Here is a 24892-nt window from a genome sequence, read left to right as displayed (position 1 = left end):
TGTGCGTAAGAGTGCCCACCAGAGTGATCTCTCGGCTCGTTTTGGAATCTCTCTGCCACTGAAGCTTATTTCATTTCCTTTCACATCCCCCTTTTGGTCAAGAAGATGTTCTCCATCCCACGATGCCGGGTCTACATTCCTCCCCGGGAGTCATATTCCACGTTGCCAGGGAGATTCACTTCCCTGGGTGTCTGATCCCACGTAGGGGGGAGGGCAGTGATTTCACCTTTCAAGTTGGCTTAGCCAGAGAGAGAGGGCCACATCTGAGCAACAAAGATCAGCCTCCCATTTAGAACCCTAAGCTTCACAAGAGCAAGCCTCAAGTCAAGGATCTGATTTATTAAGTAGTGGGTTCCTAATTTCACTTAATATATATTCTTAAACGGTCAGTTTCTCACATTATCTTCTCTTAGCTGTACAATCATCATCATTCTCAACTTTAAACAATTATCATAACATAATACATCTCAGAGCTCTTATCAGCTGCTAATTATTCTTCCCTAGTATTAGTGTAGTGTTGGTAAAATATTCCTATTAAATATAGTCTTTAATATGTAATGGGTCGTTTTTCCATATATCACTCTGTTGTTAACCCTCTGCACCAGTGTTATACCTTATAAGTATATCATGCTAGCATTTATTCAGGTTTGTGGTGCTACTCTGTGGTTTATATGACTTTAAACAACAATTTACAAACATGTCCACCTTCAATGTGTCACTGATACTTACAATCCCATTAATGAACCATAAGTAAGGCAGGTTTTGTTTCTGTTTTTCAATTAAACAAATCCTATGCTTTGGTTTTCAGGAAGGGAAGGAAGGGAGAAATACAATGAAAAGAATTAAATTTTTTCTCTGGTTGGTATTTTCTAAGCATCTGATATTTTAAATTTTACTATTAGAATCATGATGCTTACTAATAACATACAATGTGATAACAGATAAAATATAACATTTTTAAATTTAAAGAAAAAACAAAGGTTCCCCCTTCTCAACACAACCAAACATAGATTTTGTGAATTTCATTAAAAAAGTGTTACCAACTGTGTGTCTAAGTTCATGATCTTTCCTTCAGTTAACTAGGTTCATTTTCTTTTCAATGGATTTGCCTATTAAAGGGTTTTGACTATGTATCCCATACTATTACAATTCACTGCATGGGTCTGTCACATTCTTTAGTTGTACTGGAATATAATCATATAGAATAATAGTCGATTACATGGATCATTGGCTATGGCTCACCACCATCTTATTACAAAGATTTTAGAAGTGACGTAATCCACATTACACAGTAGGAATGTTCTACATTATCAGTATGCACAGATCTTAAAGCAACTTTCACTGATTAAACTCTTTTTCTCCAAACAAGCCTCTTATCTTTTTTTCTGTGAGAAGAGAATTGATCTTTCTTACTGGAGCAAAGCTGAGAGATGCCAGGCTCCCAATTATGATATATATATAAAATAACATATATTGACTCCTATATTCAACATTCTTTTCTCATCCTTAGAAGTATCCTGTTTCACTGTATCATATTTTCAAACATACAACCCATTTGACGTTCAGTGTATTTCAACCTTTACTGGCATACTGCTTATTTATTTCTCCTTATCCTTATCACCAAGGAGGGCCCAAAATGGAGCTTTTTTTAGTGGCCTTGAATGGCCTGAATTTTTGAATTCAGCCATTATTTGAGTAACAAATATGTACAAGGCACTGTGACAACACTAACAAATATAAAGAGTAGAATCCTTATCTTCAAAGAGCTTTTTAACTAGTAGGATAAGATGTGTGTCAATAACTGTAGCCACAAGGGGAATGAAAGAAGAGGAATAGAGAGAATGAACTAGAAAACTAATGAACCAGGTTGTGAAGAATCAGTAAAGACTCCATGGAAGATAAGACATTTTATGTCCACCTCTGGGATTTTTACTGCTGGGAAGACACCAACAAAATCTGCTGTTACTGAAATGTAAGAGGCACAAAACTCAACCTTAAATCCATCAAATGGCGTTGCTGTGAATGAGCAAAAGATTAAGATATTCACGTATACTGCCCAAAAAAAGTATTTAAGATGCATTCTTCAAATAAACTTAAAATAAGTAAGAAAAACAAGACAAAGGGGAAATAAGGACAGGAAAGTAAAATGGATTGAGAAGTGAGATTAGTACACAATATGCTGCAAAATCTTAGTCTCTTGCTAGAAATGGGCTATAGATTTTGCTCTAAGCTTTGCTGCAGCCAACATGCAAAGGGGAACATGATCTGTTGAAAGAGTCAGTGTCCACAGGGTAAAAATAAACCAGTTGCTCAGAGAAGGAACAACTATTTTTTGATACAGAGATCAGAAAAAAACTTAACTTGTGGCTCCTGATAGATACTGTTTGATGTAATAAAAACCTTAAAACTTTTTTTTTTAACAATAAACAGTGAAAAGTTTTAGAGGGCTTTCCTTATAATGTCTCAATACAAACTAAGATTACCATGCAAACCAAAAATTCAGTACAAACAATGTTCTGGAGGCCAACACTCTAGGCCAGGTGCCCAGCTCCTTGGTGATCTGGCCCATCCAGGGTAGACTTTCAGTACAAAACAGATGGACTGTGATCCTTCAGTCACTCCAGAGATGCTATTTTTCTCTCAGCTACATTTCTAAAAGGTATTAAGAAACAGCAAGTTCAGCAATATGCTCCCTAAGAAAATATCTCAAATATAACTGTTCTGCCCTATTAGAAACAAGTGATTAGCCATCAGGGGAGCTGAAGTAGGATTGAGACGCTCTAATGAAAACCAAAAAATTTAACACAGATACAAGGCAGAAGAGCAGACCTGGCTCTAACTTAACAGTAAACCTCACACCTTTAGTGCCCACAGAGAAGATACTAAAGCATTACTGCTACATTTGGAATAAGTGCATTTCTTTTTATGGAATGAGATGAGATCAGAATAAGTAAATGCTACTGAACTCATTTTTTTCTTATACAAATTGACTCACAAAGATATTCTGATGTCAACATTTTGAAACTCAAAGGAAATGGAAAGTAGGTCATCAGTGTGAAACAAACAAAAGTGACTTATATCTAGGAATTACGATTTTTAAAACAAAATTTCCAAAAAAACTCATGTGATGTTCATTTGATTTTACAAAGGTTTTTGTAAGTCGTTTTAAAGTTATATTTATGTCAGCACAAGCTGATATTCTTTTCATTTTATAGGAACTGACAGGTTGGTGTGAGGGAAGGATTATACTCTGCTAAATTTTAAACTGGGGGAACATTTTTATTGGGAACTAAATAAGGCAAATCCAATAATCACTGATATATCTTTAATTACTTGGCTATTTTAATTTAAAATTTTTGTTATAAAGGAGTCCAATTCGTCATCTGGTCACAGAAAGCAAAGGTCTGTTCTGTAGAGTGAAAAAGAATAGACCTTTCTTTAGATAACAGTATCCAGGTATGATTGCCAGGAGGACATCAGTTCTTTTCACCTAATCAGTGGCCGACTCATTACTCAACTGCAAACAGCCTACAAACATTACACAGTCTTCTAATGCAGGGTTAGCACAAATTGACTGGAAATAAAAGCACTTCTAGATCAGGTTAGCTCAAATTCCAATAATTATTACCAAGTTTCCAAATGAACCAATTATTAACATTTATCAATGGCTGGCAAAAAAAAAAAATCCAATTCTTATTGCAAAGATTCATATACCTGGAGCAAAATAACTGACCAAGAGTCAGAGAAGACTGGATTGATGCGCAAATATTTACTCATGAACTTGGCTCTCACTGGTGCATCATTTTCATTAAGTTATATATTCTGTGACTTAGGTACCACTTACCTAAAAACTGATAATGATAAAGACAAAGTTCATAAAGAACAAAGAATATGTATATTTAAAATATGATGAGTCCTTGTACTTGTATTTTACCTTGTATTGTATTTGATCTAAGTGTATCTCATTCATACAGTAAATAACATAATGGCATAATCTGTTTAGTCTCCACCTTATTCTACAAAGAATTTGAGGTGGCTTATGAAAAATGCATTTATTAAAGAGGAAAAGTAAAAATCATGACCAAGCAAAGTATAAGTTAGAAAACAAAATGAAGACTGGGGCCAAGATAAGAAAGACTGTGGAGTAGAACTGAAATATGGAAACCATCAAGTCCTACACAGTTACTACAGTTGAACAGAGAATCTGATTCTGTGCTTCCTAGCAGCCAAAGTGAAAAAGTAAATGTAGTTAGTTACATGATTTTCCTGCCTCCAGAGAAGTAAAGTGCTTCCTATCACTCACCATGAAAGATGCTCTAGGAGACACTAAAAAGTGTGATGGAAATTTTCCTAAGAGCATCCTGACATCAAATGAGGTAACAGCTATTTTTTATGCGGTCCCTGAATAAAACTGAATTCTGCAATGGAGTTAAGATAATATGGCCCAGGTGCACAATTTTTCAAGAGATAAAGTGGACTGGGCCAGGAATGGAGGACTGGAAGTACAACAATGAAATATGATTACAAGATTATTAGCACTAAAGTGTAAGAATAAAAATAAAAATAAATAGCCCAAATTATAATGTTTCTAAATTCCCATCCTCACCTCCCTTCACCCTCTGAACAAGTTCCCGGCCAATGTCACTAGCCCACAGCTTCTGCTCCTGTGACAGACAGCTTAATTATCACCAAATCTATATCCTCTAACCCAGAGCTAAAATCCAATTTGCATTTAGTGGTCTTACATTTTTACTTTAAGGTCCCACCAGTACAATTAACTCCAAAAATACCAAACTAATTAAGTAATCTGGCCTCCCAAACCCATTTTTCCTTCTGCCTTCCCTAGTTTGTCAATGGAAACTCTATTTTCCCAGTCACCTGGGTTTACATTCTTGAAGTCATACTTTTCTCCTTCCTCTCCATAACTTCCCACATCCAACAACTAGTTGGCCTTACTATTTTTACCTCCGCATTTGCCAATTGAGCTCCACTCCAGCCCCTAGGCAACCATCCTAGATGAGACCCCCATTACGTCAGGGTCATTGCAATAGACTCCTGAGTTATCTCTCAGCCACCTCTCTCCCCCCACTCCAATTTATCTTATATAGCACTGCAAAAGTAATATTCCTAAAGCTACGATTATGTCAATCTACTCAAAAATCTCAGTAGTTTCCTTTTACTCATCTGATGCAACCCCATATATGATGGTTAATTTTATGTGGCAACTTGGATAGGCTGTGGTATCAAGTTATTTAATCAAGAACTAATCTAGATATCACTGTGAAGGCATTTTGTAGATGTGGTTAACATCTACAATCAGTTGGCTATAAGAGAAATTATTCTCGATAACATGGGTGGGCTTCATGCAATCAGTTGAAGGCCTTAAGAGGTTTCCCAGAACAAAGAAATTTTTCCTCAAGACTATAGCATCAACTCCTACATGAATTTACAGCCCGCCAGCTTGTCCTACAGATTTCAGACTTGCCAGTCCCCATAATCACAAGCCAAGCCCCCACAATCACATGAGCCAAGTCCTTAAAATAAATCTCTTTATATATATAGATATAGATATGGATATATAACAAATATACACATATATTCACACACACACACATCCAACTGGCTCTGTTTCTCTGGAGAACTCTGACTGATACACATTTCAGGCCTAACGCTCCATTGCTTTCTCTCACACAACCATCCTCTAGCCAATCCATATGTCTAGCCACTCCCAAAATGTGCTGTATCTTTCCATTTTTGCTTTATGGTAGTATAACCATGGATGCCCTCCCCTTCATCTCTCCATGTTAAAAAACCCAATTTAAATATTACTTCACCCAGGAAGCCTTCCCACTCCTTCTCTCTCCTTCCCCTTAACACCTGACAACGGCTATAATTCCATAAGTAATCACCATATCCTTTCATCAGTCTCTGTCCCATCTAGCCTACACTTCAAAGTGCTCCACAATTACCATCTTAAAAACACATACTGCTTAAGTCCATCTTAGCTTCCTCATGAAGATACACAAGACCTTTCACAGTGAGCTTTACCCACAACACTTTGTTCATACATTGATCACTGCATGTATCACATCACACTGTAATTAGCTTTTTATAGGTCTGTCTCCTCCAGTGCAAGAACCAAGTATTACTTATCTAATATAGCTACTCAGTCACTCTCTGCACACCATCCTGTTTTAATTCTCTCTGGAGCTAGTCTTTCTTGCTTAATTGTTTGTTTTCTTATTGTCTGTCTCCTTCCCACTAGAACGTACACACAAGGAGAATATGGATCTTGTCTGCTTTGTTCTTGACTATATTCCCAGCATCTATAACGAGTGCCTGGCACACAGTGGGTAATCAAAAGTTGACAATGAATTAATGAATATATGAATTATTCTCAGTGTATAAGCCCAGTCCTGGAACACCAGAAACTCTAAATGAATGAATTCTATGTTGTATAAAAGTTCTTTTTATACATGTTTTACAAGCTCTAACAGTTGGTAATCTTGATATCCTCCCTTGCACCTGGCATAGTGCTGTGCACAAACTAGGCCCTTGATATACTGCTATTAAACTGAATTACTGGTTCAATAAAAGCCCACATAATTTACTAATTTGTCTTCTAAATCTGAATTGGAGGAGTCTGCATTATATCTTATGCCACATAATGCACACACACACACCCCAGGAAAGGCAACAGTGCAGTATTTAAGATCACCAGCTGGATTGTCAAAGCCTGAGTTCAGATTTATCATTTATTACCTATACTATTTGGGGCACATTATTCAACCTCTCTATGCCCCAGCTTCCTTCTTAAAAGAAGGTTATTAAACCTGCCATAGAAAGCAACCTATTTACTTCACAGCTAAATGAATAGTCCTAAATCCTTTATAACCCTTCCTTTACCAGTTCTAAATTGTACAATGCATACCAGAATGTTTTAATATACGTTGCCTGAACTTCAGTAGGTCATTATTTTAAATAGTAGTGGATTATGTTTACAAGGTATTAATTCTCCATTAACTTTTCATGACCTTACAGCATTTCAGTGCTCACCCAGTGAACACAGGTGAATTGAGCACATTACTGCCACCATTCCTAAGACTTCCCGGAGTCACAACAAAATAATGTCTCAAGATAACGTTTCCTCATACAGAAGAGTAATTCTCCTTCCCTTAACTCTCCACGTAGGAAACAGCATAATAAACAGGTAAGTGATGAGCACATGAACTGTACATATTAAATACATTACATAGCAACATAACCCAGGCTTAAGAATGGATTGTTTAAAAAAATAGCACTAATAAAGGGTGTAATGCTAATGTAAGTACATCTTAGTCAAAACGCATTTGACAGTATTCAAATCCCTCTGGGGGACAGTTCTGTTTGGAAGTAGGGAGTAGTTGGCCGGGGCTCACACAGATGAATGTCAAATCTCAGGTAAGAGGTTGTGGCTCAGCCACAGACAGAATCCACTGAGATTTACACAGTGGAACAGTGAGAACACAATGAGTCTTCTACACAAACACTGAAAGGTCTTTCTCCACCAGACTTATTTACCAAAAAGCAGCGACCTAGCAAAGAAGATATTCAGCATGGAACTACTCCTTAAAAGACCAAATTCAAAAGACCATTCTCTCACAAATCTGGGTATTATAAAAATGTATTTGCATAAGTAAATACTGTGAGCACTGAATCAGATTGAAAATGCAAGCCTGTATTGATGAGGAATAAATCAAGCACAAAGCAAATGATTAAGGCAAACCTCTGTTGCCCAGGTGTAAACAAGAACACTTGAGAATAAAAGGCAACAGAACTTCTGTTACAGCCCGCACAACTAAGGCTTGCCGTCAAAATGTTAGCTTACAGAGCTGTCTACTATTCTGGGAGCATGTATATCATGTTTAGTTGAGGATACTTTCTCAAAGGTGAACAACTGAAAAGTACAGTGCTGACAGTGACCTGAATGGAGCTGCAGCAAATGTCCTGCTGGAAGATAATCTTCAATATCTGCTGCTACTAGTGTTTCCCACAGTCTAAAAGGCAAAGAAATATACATGTTATTTTAAACTCAGTTATTTCTGCTTAAAATCCATTCTGATTTAAGCTACTGGAGAAAGGTGGGATATATAGCAATTTTTCTTCCAAAATCAGGAGTTAAGAGGGCAGTACCTAGCACAAAAGAGAGTGTTAGTGGCTATATCAACTCAAGTATTGAACACATAACTTCAAATAACAGAACTTGGCAAGTTCTGTTATTTTTCCACTTTTCAGTGAAAAAATGTGGTCCCAGTCGGGTGATCTTTCACACTAACAGACAATTTTCCTAAACAGAACTGAATACCTGAGAAATTTAGATAACTTTAAGATTGTTAATGCAATTTCCTCTTACCTTGCTTTTTGGTTTAAAAAATATATTTTTACAAGATTTATTTTGCCAAAGGAGGATGAAAATCAGAGAAGAAGTGAATGACTGAAGAAAGTAAAATATATCCCTCCACCTAATGACCAGAAGTAAACCTGAAACATTCTCAATGCATGAAGAATGACTTTGTGAAAGATTTTTATAGGAACATACCAGAATCCACACATCCACAGGAGTATGAGCTCTGTTAAAGGCTACATGTTTATTACAAAAATGCCACCAATGCCCAAAGAACAACTAACTCTTTTAAGGCTGCCTTCAAGTACGCAACGTTCTTTTGAATTTTTCAATTGTGGCAAATTTGGTTCTTTAAAGTAGAATTTGATACCTATAGTTGGAGGAACATTTAGAAAACAAAGAGAATCATCAGGCTGGATATTTACTTTACTTATGTGGCTTGTAAACTACTTGTAAAGATAGTTCTTGAGAATTTTTCCAAAATTCCTTTCTAACAACAGCAGCTATGAAATAAGCAGGTAACCTCCCTGAATGACCCCCTGTGACATATTTCACTTTTTACAATGTCCTTGGTATTGGCACTGTGAGTACATTTAATCAACTGGGTAACAGCTAAATCTGATTCCTTTTTTTAGTATTATTCATTCATTCAATAAATATTTATGGTGTACCTAATATGTGCTAGGCACTATGCAAAGTGCTGGGGATATAATGGTGAGCAAAAACAGGCTCACTATCTGTCCTCATGGAGCTTACAGTGAGATGGGAAGACAATTATATAAACATAAATTACAACTGATAAGTACAGAGAAATAAAAGATACATAAAAGCCTACAATAGTGAGAACAAACTAATGTACAGACGCTTCCCTAAGGAAATGGGATTTGAGCTGAAGATAAATAGGAGTTAACTAACGAGGCAAAGGAGACTGAGGGGAGAAGTACAGAGAAGGCAGGTGTTCCAGGTAGAGTAAGCAGGTACAAAAGCTCCATGGCTGAAAAGGGTTCAGCAAAAAGAACTGAAAGAAGGCCTACAATGCTTAAGTACTGATAGTGAGAGTGGTGTGAGATGAGGCTGGAGTGAGAGCTGGGGCCAGATGCCACAAAACCTTGCACACATTAAAGATATTTACAAAATGCATTTTAAACTGGGAGTGGGGGAAACAAAGGGAGAATGACAAGATGAGATCTATATTGTTTAATTATCACTAAAGCTAGGGTGGAGAACCAACGGGGGAGTCCCCAGGATAGAAGCAGGAAGACTACTTCGGAGGCTACTGTAATAATCTAGAAGAGAAGGTGGAGTTAGTAAACATGGAAATTAATGGATTTGAAGGATACTAAGGATGTAAAATCAAAAAAGGATCAGACGGAGTTCTATATTCTTTACTTACTCAAAAGTAATGCTTTGGTTTTGCTTAAGAACTCATTTGTTAATTATTCACAAACTGGAAAAAAAATCATACAAATGTTATGGTTCTTTTTTAATCAGCTTTCTGCATCATATTTATGATATTTCTGTAGTATATTTTAGATAAAGAAGAAAAAGTAGCAAAGAAAAAAACAAAACTTAAGAAATTCTTCATTTTATGTAAAAATGTGTGTTCCTGAAAAATTGTGCTGCAGCTGGGTATCTTAAAAAATATTACTGACTAAATTTTTCTTCCTTGCACAAAAGCATACACTAAAGCATGCAGAAGAGATTATCATGATACTATATCAAATGAAATGTAAACCACTAACTTGATTACTTCCATACATCATTTATCCTTTATTACAGGGAACATAAATTGGGTGATTTTACAACTCTAAAAGGATGAGATGGCTCAGAAATTTAATAATCATCATCAAGTTTCATAATAAACCATTTACTAAGCAACCAGAATGCCCAAGAGGCAAGGATTTAGATCTATTCCTTCAACCATCATTTTATCCACAAGGAAAAGCTATTTTATTTCTATATTACAACTATATGCTTTCTCTTTTCCACACTCTCTAGAAAATATAGCTTTACTATAAGCCTGAGTTACAGTGTCATAGGAATGCAATAAGAGGTTCAAAATGTAGTCAGACTTATAGAGTATTTGAACACATATAAAATGTCTAATTTTGAACTGAACTGGCCACATGTTTTTGTGTCTGACCAACAGAGACTGATTCGTACCACAGCTCAGAACAAACATAAAAGAACTAGGTTTTACTAGTCTCATATATCAATAACAAATGTACCAGCTAACTTATAATTCTGCAATCTAAAAATAGACAGTGATACTGAGATTTTGCAACTAGAGTTTATTATACTAACTCTTGTTCAGCTTTTGACTTGATAACAAACAAATTCAATCTGAAAATCACTGAGGAAAGAATATAAAACCACAGTATGTCAATAAACTAATAAAGGCTAAATGCACTTTAAGTATGCTGATTTGGGCCACTTAAATCACAACCTAGGCAGTATTCAAATTAGAGGTTCTGCATATGAATTTCTCTGTTCCTTCTTTTAAAAAAAAATCATGAAGGTATATGTGAAATAACTTGAAGAGACGATAACTGTAGCTTAATAGTCATTAACATTTATAACACAAAAGCTTAAGCCTGAATTGGGCATAAACTGGTATTTTAAGAAATGTTATACTTCTGATATGTCACACAATAGCTCTTTGAGAAATGTGCTTTATTTTGTATGGTTATATTTAAATGTGTGCCTTGGAATCTTTCCAACACAGGGTGAAGAGGGGAAATTAAAAAAAAAAAATCAGTAGTTTTTGGTTTTTAAGGAAAAGCAAAATTAAATGGAGTTAGGAATTTAAACACTCAAGCCTTATATCACTATAGAACAATCCAAAACAGCAATTTACAGAACATATTAATTACCATCACGTTATGCCAGGGAGTACTCTCTGTGTGCCAAAGTGCAGCTCACTTGGACATTCTATGATCAAAGCAAACCATACTTGAAAGACAGGTCCTATAATAAAAATGGTTACCCTTTCATAATTTCATCTGCTTGACAAAGATGTCATGATAAGTTACTCTGCCCACAAGTTTTCTAATATAACCATGCAACTTCATGCATTCACCAACATTTTAACAAGGAGGAGAAAAAGCGATTAGCATATCTAAGCCTCAGGTCATCACCCAATTCCTAAAATTCCAAATGAAGGAATTTTCATCCACTCTTCCCTTTTCTTGAAACACACAAAGAAATATGTCCAAAAAGGTGATAAGAGCTTGAAGGATTAACCAGGATAATAGATACCTCATACCTAATTTTTATGAACAGAAAAAATTAGGGTTTATATTTATCAGAGTTAATATGGTATTTTCCAGATGCTGAGAGGACTTGATTACTAAAGAATCTTGATGTGACAGTATACCTTTTGTTGCTTCATTTTTGCTTTTTATTATAGAAATTTTCAAACATAATACAAAAGTAGAGAGAATAGTGCAACAAACCACTATCACCCAGCTCAAAATCAACAACTTAGGGAGAATCTTGATTCAGCAGGTCATAATCTCCCAATTCCACTCCTTACTCCAGATGGATTATTTTAAAGCAAATCCCATACATCATATCTGAGATAGGTAGAAAAGAGGCCCCCTGAAAAACTGTTTCACTTTCTAATCCCTGGAACCTGTAAATATTAACTTACCTAGCAAAAGATATGATTAAATTCAGGACTTTAAGAGGCGGCATTTATCCTGGATTACCCTGGGTTGGCCCTAAATGCAATCACATGTATCTTTATGAGAGGCAGAGGGAGATTAGACACAGACATACGCAGAGCAGAAGGCAATGTAAAGATGGAGAAGAAATGCACCACAAACCAAGGAACACTTGGAGCCACCAGAAGCTAGAAGAAGCAAGATTCTCCCCCAGGGCCTCCAAGGGAGCATGGCCCTGACAACACCTTGATTTCAGGATTGTGGCCTGCAGAACTTTGAGAGAGTAAATTTTTGTTGTTTAAGCCACACAGTTTGGGGTAATTTGTTATGACAGACACAGAAAACTAATACACTATCATATAATCTGTAAAACTTCAGTATATATCTTTAAGAAATAAGGACTTTTTTTTTTAATTTTTTTACTTCAAAAAAAATTCCTTACTTTATCTAATATCCAGTGTTTAAATTTCCCAGATTGTCTCATAATTTTGCATTGATGATTTATCCAAATCAAGATCCAAACTTAACTGAAATATCTCAAGTCTTTTAATCAATAATAATTCCTCTGTTATTTTTGTTTTGCCTTTCATTTATTGAGCAAACTGGGTAATGTGTCCTATAAAAATCATGACATTCAGGATTTGGCCAGTTACATCTTTATGGTATTGTTTAACATAAATTCTCTTTTTCCCATATTTCCTGTAAACTGGTAGTTAGACCTAAAGGCTTGATCAGAATCATATTCAGTGTTTGGGCCAGAAACTTCATGGGTAGTTCAGTGTATTTCCTGTTGCTTTAGTCTGTTTCTCTCTTTCTTTGTAATGTTAAGATTGATCACTGCATTTAGGGATTATTAGCCTGATCTACTAATTACTAAGTTCCCCATCAGCCTTTCACCTAATGAGTTTAACAGCCATTGGTGATCCTTGCCTAGATCCATTATTTCATTAGGGGTAACAAAATGGTAATATTTTATTTGTATCACTCCTCTGCATTTATTAGCTGGAATTGTTCTAAAAATAAGACCTATCCAAACCATCTAACTGGTTACTATGAAACAGTTTTTTTACAGAAAAGTAAGATAAATGATTGACAGCATCCACTTTTTAAGGTCATCATCTGCCTCCTGATTACAAAAGCTACCTCATCTACAGTCCATGAATATAACTACTCAACTACACTCATCTCAGTCTTCATGTAATCAATTCAAATACTCAGCTTAAAATATGAAACTAATTTTTAAAGAATAAAAGCCAGGATCCCATATGACTATGTCAATTTGAGAGTTTATGCCCTATCAGACAAGTCCAAACTGCCCAATCAACTACTTCACTCTTAGTCTACCTTATCTTATCTCACTAACACAAACTATCTTCTCATTCTAAACTCGGTGAATTTGGTTCAGAGTTCTATGCATCTGACTCTCTCCCTGAAACCAGCTGAGGCTGTCTTCCTCAGGAGTAAACATACCTCTTGTCTAGCACCCCTCCTTTTTTCTGGGAATGGCACAATCCTTCTTTTAAGAAACTGTTCCTCTTCCCTACCCCCGACCATGTATTTTTAGAGGAAGCTGCCAATTATCAGGTCATTTGTGCCCCTAATCACAAGGATGGGCACATTACTCAAGCGAAGCCAATCAGAGGCATTTCTGGGACTTTGAGAATTTAGACTAAAGAGAAAAGGTCAGGTCTTCTCCTTGGGTGATCCTTGGCTTGATGGCAGCCAAGTCCCCAACCATATGGAGGAAGCTGATGAAAAGAAAAAAGAAGAGATAAGGGACAAAGAAATCTTGGTGGTACAGGAGTTACCAGTTTTGGCTTCCCTGAGACCTACCTCATTTCTCCCACACTATGTAAATCAATAAATCTCCCTAATATACAGTTTAAGAGTTCTATAATTCGCAACTAAAGGAATCCTAATACAAACTCCAACATGATTCTAGTTGACTATCACTGTAATGACAACTACCTTTCTGGCTCCTTGTGCTTACTTCTGTACACTCCATTATATACCATCCTGATTTTTTGTGTGGCAAGTATTACATAATATTTTTGTGTGGTTTTGTCACCATCCTTTGTGGACTTGTAGACACACATCTTTTGAAGCCCCTCAATTGCTGGAATAGTGCTAGTAAAGACTCAGTGCATAAATAATAACAATTGACATCTATTTATTACTACTTCCATGTTAAGCACTTTACACATGTTATCTTATTTAATCCTCATAGAAGCTTGCTGGAATGGGCATTATTTTCTCCATTTTATAGACAAGGAAGTTAAGGTTTATCAAAGGAAAGTAATTTGCCCAAGGTCACATATTTATTAAATGGTTGACCGGGGATTTGAACCAGATTTGAATCCAGATTGCATTCTCTTTCCCCTACGCCATGTGGGCTTACACAACAATAAATACTTACTAATTAACTCACCAGACAGCATAATTGATAAGAGGACTTAACCCTTGAATTTCCACTAACCTCAAGGTGCATGTTCCTCCATCATTAAAAATAATAACATTAATATATTAATGTATAAATAAATGAACTATAAGAAAATCAGTATCTTGAAAAAGTTATAGCACAGTTTCTCAAAAATTGCTAGTGGCAGCCTGAAAACTAAATGCTGGCATTCCTCTCAAAGTAATGGGTAAAAGGAATGAATATTTAAGACCACTCTGTCAGTACAAGTTGTATACAACTCCCCTGGCAGTGATATTTCAAAACAACACAAAAAGATTTATGAGCACCTGTCAATGTGTAACAAGCCTGCAGCTCTCCAATTGCTCAGCAGATCATTCCTGTGTCATCATTAGACACTAACAGTTACTGAGCACTCCCATGGCTTGGAGGCAAGAACAGAAGGCCTTTAGGAAGAAAATGGTTCCACCTACCTAGCACTGCAAGGAGACAGGCCAGCAAGATAATGGAAGCAATTTACTGGCAGAGAACCTAAAGTCACCAGCTCTCATCTTTACACAATCTGCATCCTTCATGCTAACCCTCTCAGTTCCAGGCTTGCATCTTCAACTCCTGTTAGGTCCACACGGGGTTCTGTTATCAAATTAACTGTGGGGCAACATGAGTTTTATATCTCTGTGTAACTTCAGCATCTAGCTGGGTACTTTCCATTAAGAATCATCTCAGAAATGTTTATTGGTGATGATCTGTTTCTTTTTTTCCTTTCGCATTTTCATCACTTTACTCGAGGAACTTATTAATATAAAGGCACTCTTGAATAATCAAATGATTGTTCCTAAAGGGCCGGAAGAAGTTTTTGCCTCATACTTAATTTGGCCACACCACAGCCAAAGGGAGGATGTGCCAGACATCAAGTGAAGCACAGTTGTATCCTCCAGTGAGACCATATTTCCCTAACTTACATACTTTGGTGAAAAACAGCCCCTAAAGAATACAATCATTGTCACAGACTCAAGAATACCTCAAATGAGATTAAGTATGTTAAAGTGCTTTGTAAACCATAAAGTGCCAAGAAAATGTAAATCACTTCTGATACTAATGTGGCTATTACAAAGGAACAGACCTGGGAAGCGGGTAGTTGTATGATTTGAAGGAACTAACCAGATCTAGATAGTAGGGGTCTGCAGCACCAAGAAGGAAAAAAGTGAGATTCCACAGGACACAGCAGAAAGCCTGGACAACAGAAGGGATGTCAGAGGTAAAGTAATCCAGGTGAGCAAACTCCCACTCAATTCAAAAAATACTTACCATGTGTCAGTCAGGCACTGTTCTATGTCTAGGGATGTACAGTCCAAGACAGCCAAAGCAAATATAACCAAAGATCCCTGCTCTTCATTGAGCCCTATAGTTTCACCTTGGGAGACAGTCAATAAGCAATAGACAAAAGAAATAAGTAAATAATATTATGTTAGAAGATGACAAGTGCAGGAAAGCAGGGTAAGGAGGACAGGAAGGGAGGGTTTGCAATACTTTGTGCTTAAAAGACCAGCCAAAGATAGAATGAGTTCAGACCTTCAATGAGTTTCCTCAAAAACTACATTCAATTTCATGAAAACGAAAGTTGCAACTGTGCTTGAAACAAATTTGCATAATATGAAAACCCAGCCAGAGGCAAAGCGAAGGGAATTAACAAGAGTCGAAAGCAAAACAGATGACAACAGAAATAGTTGCAGACCAGAACCTCAGGAAAGGACAAATTCAACAAGATTTTAAATACGGGTCATTTTTTTTTTTTTTTCTCTTAGGACAAGTTGGCTCTAGGTCAAGGGTGGTTTCATTTCTAGTAACAACCCCAAACAACTGCCAGGGCCTCCCAGAAGTACTATACTGAAAAGAGTTCTGAGTCTTATGGAATGAATTAGAAATTTTTGTCAGGGCCTGAAGATGGGGGAGTGTGACATGCAACCCCATATTTGCCTCTCTTGCTCAAGGTAGCTCTTAGCGGTTTAAGCAGTAAGCAAACACTCACTGGCCACCAACTAAGAGAAATATACCACCAGGAATACTGGAGGATTTGGAAGTATAGAGCTTGATCTCAATCCTAAAGTATTTTATATTCTATTTGGGAAGAAAAATCTAGTTGGGAAAAGACAACATTGGATGGCAGCAAATCCAAGGAGGTTGCTACAGGAAAAGACAGACAAGAAAGGCTTAATGGAGGACACGTGCTCTGAATTGGGCTTTGAAGAATCCACATCTTTGGAGCAAGAAGAAAAAATAAACACTGGCACCAAAAGTGATGGGAAAGAAGGAATAGAAAGGGTGGGTTTAGGAATGAGAAACAGACCAATATAGCAGCCAAAACAGGATCTGTACAGGACACCAGATCATAGATACCTTAAAATGAGTCATTACCCAGTAGGCAAGAGAGCCCACAAGCAAAGCCATAATTTATAAAATCAAAGTGAATGGCACACAAAATGAATTAGAGTAAGAAACACTGGAACAGAAACAAGATAAGTATTATAATTGCTCACGTGATAATAAGAGGCAGATTATCAACCACGAATATTTACAGGATTCTACTCACTCACTATAAGGTAATCTGCTAAGTGCTTAAGACGCAGAGTTACTCTTACTGCCCTAAAGTTTAATTTGATGTCAGAATCTAAACGTAGACCTGTCCAGCAAGAACTAGAAAAACAAGCCTAGGACTAAGATCAGCAATGAGGATGCAGATTTAGGAATTAACCACATAGGGGGGAGAGCACAGAGCCCAGGTGTAGTATTTGCCCCTGGTCTGCCTAGACTGACAGAAGCTTAGAGAACAGTAAGTTGGGTCACTCACGCCAAATCAGGAAGTCTCATCAGGTCTACTCATTTTGTGATTCACTGTGAAGAAATGACCACTCATCAGTGACAAATCTACTCTAAAGGAGTCTTTAACCAAATGACAAGATCAAAGGTAGGATTACTTTAAGGAAAAGAAAGGGAGCAAGGCAACACAACCAGTCCAAGACACCTAAATACTTAGTACAAGCCAGTTCTTACCATCTATAGCAAATCCAGCAACTACTTTTCAAATAGGACATGGCAGATCCTAAAGAGACACACGGTGGAGAAGTACAGGGAAGAAAAATGCAGAGAAGTCAAACTTAATCAAGCTGATAAGAAATTAGCATTAACCATTAAGTTTTTAATACAATCCTTAGGTAAATAACAGTCTCATAGTTCCTGAAGCAAATCAAGGTCACTGAAGGTCCTGTTGACAGGTTTTCTTATAAGCATTTAAGCTACAACTTATTGCATAAAATAAACCAAAAGTGTTTCATTACAAATTAAAGAGACTTAAAATATTTAACTTATTAAAAAAAGTGATTTAGTGTTAGAGAACAGGCATAAACAAAAATAATTCATTAGACATGCTGCATCTTTCCACAAAAGATCAAAGTATGAGTATATATAAAATCAAAGTCTCCTCTATGTTGTAAGAAATTCTTAATTTATTAAGAAAATTTTTCATACAAAAAAATCAAGAAAATAAATATAAGCAGACATCATCCTCATTTTAAGAATGCACAAAGTTTTCATGTTACATGATCTGCTGAAGATTACATTTTTTAAGCATTGCTTGTATCATGATAAACTTATGTATAAATATATATATGTAGGGGGGTATATATGTGTGTATAGGATATATGTGGGTGTATGTGGGTGTATAGATATGTATACACAGATTTATACATATATATAAATGCAGTTTTCTGTACTTCTTCAGACAAGTAACAAAGAAACTCAACCTGACATAAATGTAAACTCCAGGTAAAACTTCACAAACACCAACAAAACAGACAACACTCAATCTGATGAATGAAACATAATCCTCTCAATGGAATGGTTATGAACAAAACTTGGACTAAAAATATTAATCAGTTCTCTAAGCAAGTCAATAAAAATTTTGCCACAGGAATTCCTTAAATGTTCCTGCTTCCATGAGCCTGAATCATGAAATTTAGCCAAAGTATCTTACTTCACATTTACAACTCACATAAGAGGAAAGTTAGTTACAGGCACTTTCTACAAGTATAAGCATCCTAAAATTGACCTATGAGCAATATTCAGAGATAAACTTTAACAATATAAGAAGAGGAGCTAAAATACACTCACTGTGCACTCTGCAAAACCTACTAGATTCTCCAAACTCCTTAATGGCATGTCCTAGAATAATGTTCTTGGAAAAAAAAAAAGAATTATGCTCCATAAAAGCTAATTAACAGCTCATCCAACAACTGCAGAGTATTTTTATAGCTCTTATCAATTACTGTCTTCTCTTGGGGAAAATATTAAAACCAAACAGAATCTGAAATGTGAGGAAATGAGGTGAGCCTTGCCTAAAATCTCAACACCTTTTGCCACTATGACCTCTTGGTTCATTGTCTAGTCATAATTAATAATTTCTATATTTTACTTTTGTGCGTTCAGAAAGAAAAAGAGTACTGATATAATTAAAAGTAGAGGGGCACTGTTGAAGATAATGTAAATTAGAGAAACAACATTTTCTTGAGACTCTTTCACAAATGTTTCCTACACAAAATGCTCCTGCAAGTGTACAAAAATACAAGTGCATGAATGTTCTCTGAAATACTATTCTTAATATGGGAAAATAGGAAACAATCCAAATTCCCAACAACAGAAAATTGTTTAAATAAACTGTGATATATTACATCCATTCAATGCAATACTGGCTGTATACAGTATTATAAAAAAAATTGAGGATGATGTATATGTATGATCACAGAAGTATTTTAAGATGAAATATTAAATTGAGAAGCAAAAATCAAGAAGGAATTTGCAGAGTAATACACCAGTTGTTACTAATAACCACAGTCATAATAAAAGTTTTTATAGAGAGAGAAATCTTTGGGAGTGGAAACATACACTAAACTACTAACAGTGGTTTCTCCAGAATATAAGATTACAGTGCACTTTAACTTTCAACATTATATATTTCTGTAACATCTGAATTTTGAATATGTATTGTGCTTATAATCAGAGAACAATAAAGTTTTCTTTTAATTTAGTGATATAATTGGAAAGAAAGTAAGGGAAAATCTTATTTACAAAGTGAAGAGAAAATTCAGTGTTAATTTTTCTACAATAACTCTAAAATATCATCCGGCTTTACCTATCTTTTGGAAGCCAATAGTATCTTTTACTCTCAGAACTTCAAAATTAAGGAACACACATAGATACTGGAAAATCCCCTTTAGCATCTCCTCTTATTAATAGCTTCTCAGGATTAGTTCAAATGCCAATATTTATCAAATTCAACAGAACCACACTGTCATTTCCTAAATACTTACAAACTATGTCTAATTCTAAGTTATTACAGAATTAACCAAAAAAAGTACAGATTCTGCAGACTTTAAAGATATCTGAGGCATTTTGATAATAGTAAATATGATGAATTAGAGCTAACTACTTTTGAATCCATAATCCTGTAACCTATTAGAACATTGCAAAAACTAGACACAAGGAGAAAAGAACTGAAAAGGTCATTGAGAAGTCACAACTATGGGAAAAATTTCCACTGTCTAGGAAAGGTTGTGAACTTGTGTCAACAGAGATTTGTCTCTATAGTTATGTGACCTTAGGCAAAACTTTTAAACTCTTAAATCTCAGTTTCTCACCTGCAAAATGAAAGAATTTGGAATAAATAATCTCTATGGTCCTTTTCAGCTCTAAAGTTCCAACAACAGACCTTTTTACTCTATCCCTGTCAAAAAATTTTAATTATACACACACACACACATACATAGTATAAAATGTTATTTATTTTAAGGCTTATAGCCAAAAACAGCAGGCTCCTGACCAGCTCTGCCTCACCCCTAAATTCCACTCCCCAACTCTTCCGGTTGTTTCTTCTGGTAATTACATCCATCTTCCTAAATCACATACTTCTATTGCTATTTCCTGATTTTTTCCAATTTTACCAAAGTTCTTTATTCAATATATTGGGGCAGTTATTCTCCCCATGAATCTCTCTCCCAAATTTAATGAAAGTTATTTCAATATTATTGGACTCCTACACTCCTGAAATGCTAAGGATATAAAGATTACATTCAAGTGCCCCCAATAAGCTCACATTTTGGTTAATAAGAAACAAGACCCCATTTCATATCCAACCACTTCACAAAATGTATGGGGGGAAATTTTAAAGCATGAGCTCTAAATCAGAAATCCTGAATTCAGATGTGAGTCCACCAAAGGAGCAAAATATCCACATAAAAGTCCCTTATTATCACTGAACCTCCTCAGTTTTCCTTCTATGTAATCTGAGAATAACAGCACTGTGCTGGTTTGAATGTATTATATCCCCCAGAAAAAACCATATTCCTTGATGCAATCTTGTGGGGCAGACATATTAGTGGGGATTAAGTTGGAATGTTTGGATTAGGTTGTTTGCATGGAAATGCGCCCCATCCAACTGCAGGTAATAACTCTGATGAGATATTTCCATGGAGGCATGGCCCCACCCATTCAGCATGGGCCTTGATCAGTGGAGCCATATAAATGAGCTGACAAACAGAAGGAACTCAGTGCAGCTGTGAGTGACATTTAGATGAGGAGCTACAGCCAAGAGGGACACTTTGAAGAAAGCACAGGAGCTGCAGATGAGAGACAGTTTGAAGACGGCCACTGAAAGCAGACTCTTGCTGTGCAGAAGCTAAGAGAGGACAAATACCCCAAGTGCAACTAAGAGTGACATTTTTGAGGAACTGCAGCCTAGAGAGGAACGTCCTAGGAGAAAGCCATTTTGAAACCAGAACTTTGGAGCAGATGCCAGCCACGTGCCTTCCCAGCTAATAGAAGTTTTCTGGACACCATTGGCCATCCTCCAGTGAAGGTACCCAATTGCTGATGTTTTACCTTGGACACTTTACGGCCTTAAGACTGTAACTGTGTGACCAAATAAACCCCCTTTTATAAAAGCCAATCCATCTCTGGCGTTTTGCATTCCGGCAGCATTAGCAAACTGAAACAAGCACCACTACAAAGTGGTTAAATCACAAATATGGTACATGTAAAAGCACCTTGTTAATCATAAAGCACTATAGTAACGTTAGTTGCTTTTGTTGTCTTTACTAAGAGACCCCATACATGAAGTCCTGGGAGTTACTCTTGTCTCCTGAACACTGTTTGCCTACCTAGGCTAAACACTAAGAGGTGAAAGTCACTGCGAGTAAGAAAAGAGTAGATGTTAATCATGTTTCAAGGCCAGAATCTGTGCATCCAGCTCTTCAAAGGGCTTAGGTATTACCCTATGAATGTACACAAAAATAAAAATCAAGCAACTAAGCAGGAACAGTTCAGATAAAGCAAGTGTGTTTTTGTTTTATATTTTTCCTAGGAAGGGTTCTTCACCAAATTTTAATTTTTAAAGTAATACAAGAACACACAAAATACAAAAAAGTCACTCCTTATAAGCAACTCCTGTTTCTTTCATTTAATATTTGCCTCTATGTTTCTAGAAAATATGCTTGTACTTCTATTTCTTCATTTGAAGACATTATCTGTTGAATTCCTATCATGGTAGAAAGAACTGCAGAGAAAAGTGTTTTGAACCAAACCTGGGGTGCAGAGTGCAGAACTATCTAGAAATACATTACTCTGACTCTATTTTTTTTTAATCTCCTTTCATTTCTAGTTAGAAAAGTCCTACATTAAAAGTGGTACAACCCATAGTATCTCCATTTTAGAGGTATGAAGGAAGCTAGCTGGGTAGTTGGGCCTAAATTATCAGACCACTCTAAAGTGAAATCTCTTTCTGAATCTATTTTGGCCAGGCTAGGTTTTTCTTGCCCTCTCCACCCATCCCACACAGGTTTATCCTCTTCCTAAAGCTACAGGCGCAATGGCATATGGGAACACAAACTTATTTCAACACAGGCAGTGACACAATTCTTGCAAGCTCTATGGATAGGGGTTAACTAGCACTAAAAGAAACCAAGCCTTTAATTATCTGAAAAGTTATCTAAAGTCAGTAAGTATTCTGCACTACAGAGTAAATTTACGGACTGAATCTCCTGCCCAATTTCTCTCCAGAGAAGACTGTTGAAGTTCTCCATATGTGAACCTTGGGTTGTGGTTTGCTAGGTTTGGACAGCTTTGGGAGCAGCACACTGTCTAATGCCAGGTGTACAAGTGAACTTGAGGTCAGACAGGTGACCCTGGGAATCAGGCATGGCACATTAAGGAGAGAAAATCTTTTCTCTCCTTAATCAACAGGATAAAGGTGATTATGCAGGAATTATTTTTCAATGACCTATATAATTTCATCAGGGCTGCTCTGGCTATTAGCAGAAAGCAGCTGACTTCTTAATGAGATGAATTTGATAGCAGAATCCTTTCAGGGGAGCCAGGGAGTAGACCCAATTTATAGGGAAGCAACAATTGGTATGCCATGTTTACTACTCCTGAGGGGTGTTTCCATCCATGGATGGACGGGACCGCAGCACCTGCCCAACTGCAAAAGCTGGATATGTTTGGAATGGATGGGTGCAGGGGATTGGGAAAGACCTGGGCTTGTGCACCAGACCTGCTCACGTGACTCCCAACTCCCAAACAAACGCGGCTGCCACTACAAACCCTTCGCTGAGGCCAGGCTTGAAATAGGACAGCGGCTAGTTTCACTCCCTAACATAAGTTAGGTGAACAAGGGAGCTTTGTCCAGGCCGGGAAAACACACACACACACACACCACAACCACCACCAATAACAACCACAACTCGAATGCAGTTTCACGAAAGAATTTATGAAATTGAGCAACAGCCACCAGACAAGTAAATCACTACACCAGGAACGTGCTGCAAACCTCCATGCGGCACCGCCTCTACCTCCCGTATAAGCAGAGAAGTTTAGAGAGGAAAACTGAGCCCTCTTCGCTTTTTGCCTGTTACTCCCGTAGGACCCAGGCTCTCCGGCTCCAGGGACCCTGAGTGAGGAGCCCAGATGACATCTTCCTCTGTCAAAACAAGTTGGTCGTATCTTCCCCGGGGTCAAGCACCGAGTAACGCCCCCTCCCGGAACCCGCTGCCCTGAGAAGCCACCATCACCCCGCAGCGCCCCAGCCCGGTACAGCGATCTCGTTGGATCAGTCCCAGCAAGCCCTCCGCTCCAATACCAGTTCCTGCTCCCCCGCTCCGGGATGCAGGGAAGAGACACTTCTGCTCTTCCTCCTCCCTCATCTCCCTAAAATAAAAGACTTCCTCAGGTGCAAATCTCAGGACAGGTCGCCACGTACCTGTCGGCGGCCGCGGCTCCTCCTCCCTGGGCGTTCCAGGACTCGTCCGACAAGTTCCTCGGACAGTCCAGAAACTCTGGGCCGGGGTCCCAGGGACGCAGGTCCTGGGGCAGCCACCCGCGCTGCGCACCACGAGGAACAGGGGGACAGGGGGACAGGGGGAGGGGGGGAGACCCGGTTCCTCGCTCAGTCCGGGACAAACCGCTCCGCGCTCGGGCCGGCAGCCGCTCGTAGGTCTCGGCCGGGGTCCTCTGGGCCCTCCTCAAGATCAACAGGGGGGCCCGCGAAAGAAAGTTGGCGACGGAAAATGGTCCCAGAGCAACTTTCGGACGGTGCGTCAAGCGGGTGAGTGGCTGGGACGCGCCGGTCGCGGGCCCGTCCCCCCCACCTCGCCCTTGGGAGCGCGGGTGGAGCCGAGCCGGGGCGGGGCGGGGACCAACCTGCCGGGTCGGCGGAGGGAACTCGCCGCCGACCCCGCCCCCGCCGCCGGGGGCTCGCGGCCGCCAGGTACGCGGGGAGCGCCGGGTGCCCACGTACGCCGCGCGCCCCACCCGGGCTCTGGTTTCCAAGGTGAAGGAGGCGGGGCCTCAGAGTTTCCACCGAAACTGAAGCTGGAGTGGAATGGAGGACGGCTAGCCCTTGTGGGTTCGCCTTTCGCCAGAACCACGCCCCTTCACACCTGCCCTTGCCAAAATAAATTAATAAACAAAGGTTTCCGGTCGGCTAAGTGGCTTATTTCTTGGGGTCTGACGAGTGCGGGAGGTTAGCCAACTCCACGCATCACGGACGTGTTAGATTTCTCACTTCGCAAAGGTCTGACCGCAGCCACCTGCGCTCCGCTCTACTCTCAATTTCTTTCCGTTATGCTTTTTTTTTCCCCCTTGAAGTTTGAATTTTTAAATGCTAATGCAGTCCCAATAGAGCCGAATCAAGTGGTGAAAGCATTCTCCTGTTAATCTACTGGCAAACTCCTTAAAGTGGGCAGAGGGAAATTTGTTCTCAGATGACTTAAATGATGTCCCAGGATTTGGGAGATGGGAGTTGGGGGGGGGGGTGCTGATTTGTCTGTTTGGATTTTTTAAGGGTAGGCTTGATGTTGTCGCGGTTGTCTGTGCGTTTGGGGA

General features: G+C 38.1%; 1 protein-coding gene across 2 annotated transcripts in view; it reads right to left on the bottom strand.

Annotated features, from left to right (window-relative positions):
- FAM160A1 (family with sequence similarity 160 member A1) overlaps positions 1-24359 on the bottom strand; it is a 291232-nt gene extending 266873 nt beyond the window's left edge. Inside the window, exon 1 of one of the 2 annotated variants that reach the window (XM_037830813.1) lies at positions 23769-24359. The gene's annotated coding sequence lies outside the window, so the exon portion shown is untranslated. The remainder of the gene's footprint in view (positions 1-23768) is intronic. The other variant, XM_037830812.1, reaches the window with a different exon arrangement.
- Between the last annotated feature and the right edge of the window lie 533 nt (positions 24360-24892).

This window comes from Choloepus didactylus, chromosome 3 (genome assembly GCF_015220235.1).
Source record: "Choloepus didactylus isolate mChoDid1 chromosome 3, mChoDid1.pri, whole genome shotgun sequence".
Lineage (NCBI taxonomy): Eukaryota > Metazoa > Chordata > Mammalia > Pilosa > Megalonychidae > Choloepus > Choloepus didactylus.
This window is presented reverse-complemented; position numbering and strand designations above follow the sequence as displayed.